Here is a 4,831-nt window from a genome sequence, read left to right on the forward strand (position 1 = left end):
TCAAAAGCCATGAAATGCTTTTTACTAAAGTACTTTAAGACGTTTGCTTGGATGAAAACCTTTGTATATAAATGCAAAGAACGATTACTGAAGGATTTGGATATACCGCAGGATGTCCTCTGAAGTTACAGGAAGCATTAAAAAATATGTGCCTTATGTATTAGCACTTCTGAACAGATTCAACTGGTGCCTTTTTTTTGACTGTCATTGGACCTCCAAGGAGGAATCACGGCAGTCCAAGTAAACAGGATCCTGGGCTTAAAGCCAAAAGGTATCAGCTGTTACAGTTCAAAAGGAAGCCAGTTCCCCCAGAATAAAACGCAGCCCAATCACTTGATCCAGGGTTGCATGTCTGTTTATTTAGTGATATATTGGTCACTAGTTTAACAGAAAGATGTCTAGTTCCAGGGGATAATGCACAAGATGTACACTCCTATCCAAGACAAGATAATTGGAAACAATATATAAAGACCCCCTATGTAAACTAGTATTTATACATATTATAAGGATAGCTATAAGGTTAAACAGGCCTGCGTATCAGGAACTCTGAGGAAAGGTTACATAAGCATGAACTTAGTGTAATCTGGGGAAGTTTAATACCTTTCACATCATTGATTTACACTCATATACGTATTTGAAAGATTTTATCAAATGACAAATGTAATAAAATTGTAGCAAATGAGCTTCATGCTTTTAGTTCTGAACAGTAATCTGGGTGGCAGGTTTGTGACAGAAAGTATAACTCATTCTGCTGCATGTAAACAACTGCCCATCTGAATAAAGACTTGCAGGATTAGACTGTCTAGGAGGTGCCTGCGTACAATAGGTATTATGCAGGTATAGTCAGAAAGGTAATCTTACTCACCTAATCACAGTGTGGTGCCACTGATTAAAATGTTATCCCACAAGGATGTTTTTCAAGAATGTACAGACAAGAACTCATGGTATTAAATACATTGCGGGGGGATGGCAGACTAAACTGAAAGTCTAGTTAGGGCATAAGAGCAAGCTAAAGTAACCTGTAATCAACAGAACTGAAATTATCACTGAAGCTATCTAGTGTAGCAGGCACCATAGATAAGACTGAAGTGTTTGGAAATGACAGCTCCATTCTGATAGTCTCCTCTCCCGTTCTCATAATTCTTTCTAATATTTCTTTCAGCCTGAAATTTTCCATCATTGATCTCAGTCCAAAGGTGAGAGGTTTTTGGAAAGCTGAACAAAACCAGATGAACTGTTTTAGTTTTGACTGGGGAGGAGAGAGAAACAACATACTTCCTATATATTCAAATGGGATTTTTGTTTGCCTGTCTCTAAACAGCTGATTCTACAAGATTCAAACTTATTTATAAACATGTAAAATGTCATATATGTGCATTATAATTTTTTTAATAAGTTAACACATTTTAAAAGACAGATTGGTTAAGGTCATGTCTTCATTGGCCAGTGGCAAGCTAAATAGCTTTCTTTGACAAAATTTACAGTACCACTACTGAATTAAGGATGACTATTAGAACTCTAGGAAGTCTCTCCCAACAAAATTATTAAGGAAAGTATATTTATTTAGATCTGCTAGGGTTACGTGACCCATTTTCTGCACCCTTTCATGTGTCTAGTTTTAAAGGTTATGTACTATTAACTCCCTCAAGTTTTTTTGAGAGCCACTAAGCACGCTCATTTTTATTTTGTTTTTCCAGCCTGTGCCTCCACCTCCAGATTTAAATAACAGAGTGCCGTCCTCTGATCACAAACAGCAAACTAGTGGTGGTTTCACTTTCCTAGGCATTGTAATCCAATATCCAGTTTTGTAGCTGACACAGTAATGCTGTTTTTTGTGATTTATAAACTGATGTTCAGTCCTATTATGACAACATCCACCAACACAACAGGTCAGGGCAAGAACTATGAAGAAAATGCTCCTCAGGGCAAGGTAGGGAAAACTCTCTTTAATCAAAATAAAACTACAAAGAACCTACAGTAGATGAACACTGACTCAGGTGTTAACTAGTCTATTCCTAAGCAGCTTTCTTTCCCTGAGGAAGGCCTGGAAAGTCCCTCACATTTGTTGCCAAGCTTGCAAACGACTTTGCCTTCCAAAAAGAAGAACGGGTTAGGACAGACAGCTAAGCTCAGTTTTCCTTTAACCTCAAGGAAAGCTACTGGTTCCCAGAGTTTTACAGGCAGGCATTAACTGTTACGCATCTGTTCCAGGCAGAACACTGGAAGATCCTCCTTTAAACATATCTCCCTCTTCATCATTTCTTCTAGGTGAAATATTTCTGGCAGATGTTATACTGCTGGCTTGCATTAATATGGTTGCATTAATCCTGTCTGTTCTGCTCCATTGTGCAGTTTGTAAACACTTATTCCATTGGCTGATTCTGAAATATCAGCCTCACCCTCTGAGTATAGATGTGGTATACCCAGCACTGTACCTAGACTCCTGGCGGCCCCAGGCAAACTTTTAGTATCCGGCCCTCCTTTGCCAGAGATGATGATAATAATTGGACAATGAAAAAAAATTACCATTTTTGGGCCCCTTTTCTGTCTGGTCCCCGGGCAGCCACCCAATTCGCCCGTGCCTGTGTCCAGCCCTGGGTATACCATTAATAAAATTTCAGAATGGATGAAGTTCTTTGAGGCAGAGTGACAGCAGTAAGTTGATAAGTAATGGGGTCAATTGCATTGTGCTCTATGACCAAGGCTATATTTATACATTTACTGCTTTTTACCAATAATGGAGTTCTTTAAACATGCCTTTGTTAAAGCTAATAATAAAAAATATTGAGGGCTTATTTTAATGGGGAAAAGACTTAACTATGGAAATCAAGTTACATTTTCTTAAACTTATTTCCTTTATGTTAGTTGGGCAGCTGGCTGCCAGCATGCTACTATCAGCAAAAGCCCAACATAGTATTAATAAAAAAAGTTTAAACTATTTCAAATGTTAAAATATTTTATGATGGGACAGGCATTTAATGCATTTATTTGTTTCTCCCTTTTACCTCCACACTGTACACAAAGTTCATTAAATAAAAGAACAATTTACATTACTTTTTTCAACTTGACTGCCTTCTGGACTTGTTCTCACAACAGCCAGAAAAGGTCCACTGTGGCCTGCTGATGTCTGATCCGTAGTTCTATCACGTACAGAACCATTATCTGAAACCTCCCTACTCACACAATTTAGTGGTCTTTGGGTCCATTTGGGTAAAACAACAATCTAAACATAGTAATTGTAAGTACCAAGTCATTAGAAAAAATTGTAATCCTTTTTCATTAGGTTTTTTTCTCAATAGCAGTAAAATAAGACTGATATAATATTGTACATATAAAAGCTGCTTTCACTTTGAAAAATCTCAGAATTCTTTAAAATAACATTTGATGCAGAACTGTGGATATATTATAGCAGGAGTGCCTGGATTAACCCTTTACTGAATTCCTGGGAAGAAAGGCACTTATTTCCTATAAGATGATTATTGGGCTTCTTTTCAATAACTTATCAGGCATACATTTGATATTGTGGACTTTTTTAACACAAACACAGACTTTAATTTTGATTCACAGTAACTGAGCCCATAATATAATCTTTCAACTGTATGCCAAATAAGACTAAAATGTCTAAGATTCTTACATAAGCGCTGTGGGAAGGGCGGTAGACTCTGAAATGCAAAGTGTTTTCCATCATTAATTATCATCCAAATATTGCTTCACACTCATTCTGTTTGTCTATTTATGTAAATTACTAAGTTCAGATGTCAGTGTGTGGGCTGCAAAAATGCAAAGCAGCTATTAGAGAAGCCAGTTACTCCCAAAATGTGAGGTACTTTCCTTCTCCTCCACAAAAATTACATGACAGAACCAAACAGGAACAAAACACGCACATCCTTTGCAACATTCTCTTTGTAAAGCTAGTCTATTTGGTCATGCGCAGAAAACAGCCAAGCAGTGAGACTGAGATTGTATTGACAAGAACAAGATGAATGACCCCCTGGAGACTATGGGGTTTGTATGCTAGTTTCCACCACCTTTTCATCCTTTTGTACCCCCTTTCAGTTCACATGCAGATTAACTCAGACCAAGTCCCTACTAAATACTCTTTTTCACTTTAGTATGGAAGGTAGACGGGAGGATCTAAATATTTATGAGCCTTTTTTTCCCCTGGTTTATGATGCGCTCTTGTTGAATGTTGAGGAATTACGTTAATGAATGCATGCCTGCACACACAGACACAGAAACCAGGCAAAGGAAAAAAAACACACAAAGCTTTGTCAGCTCTAATGTCGGCACTTACCAAACAGTTCCCATGAAAAAAAAAAGAGGCAAAGAGATTTAAAATCTGTTGCCAGGAGAAAAATAAATTGTACGGCTGAGCACAAAAGAGAGAACAGAGTTTCATCTTTGCTTTCCTTAGCTGCAAATATAGCTCTTGTTTCAACTTGGAACAAGTATGAAATAAAACATATTAATTGAAAAATGAAACTTTGTAAAAGTACATTAGTTAATATTACATGTTCAGAAAAGAACCAAAGATGCAACTACAGTATTGAATGACACGCTGGGGGTTTTTTGTGTGTGAGATACAGTCCTCGGGTACCATCATTTGGTTTGTTTTGCACATCAGGTGATTCTCTACCATTGTTTCCACTATGACTTTGATTACTTATGCCTGAGGAAAAAACAACATTTAGTTTGGTTTGTTGGTTGAGAGTTTTTTCCTCTTTTATTTGTGATATGAGTGCATCTTCTGGAAATTAAGCTGTAGGTTTTTTGCGGGGGGTTGGTGTTTGGTTTTTTTTTAAAGAAACCAGGTTAAAATATATTTAAGGTT

The 4,831-nt window shown here is 37.2% G+C and overlaps 1 long non-coding RNA gene across 1 annotated transcript; it reads left to right on the plus strand.

The window, feature by feature from the left end:
- Nucleotides 1-1,158: 1,158 nt before the first annotated feature.
- LOC109304839 lies at nucleotides 1,159-3,053 on the plus strand. The gene is made up of 2 exons (XR_002099480.1): nucleotides 1,159-1,196; nucleotides 1,698-3,053. It is a non-coding gene; the product is annotated as an uncharacterized LOC109304839 (long non-coding RNA).
- Nucleotides 3,054-4,831: the final 1,778 nt, after the last annotated feature.

The sequence above is a fragment of the Gavialis gangeticus genome, unplaced genomic scaffold (assembly GCF_001723915.1).
Source record: "Gavialis gangeticus isolate Ggan-Ray unplaced genomic scaffold, GavGan_comp1, whole genome shotgun sequence".
NCBI classification, from domain to species: Eukaryota; Metazoa; Chordata; order Crocodylia; family Gavialidae; genus Gavialis; species Gavialis gangeticus.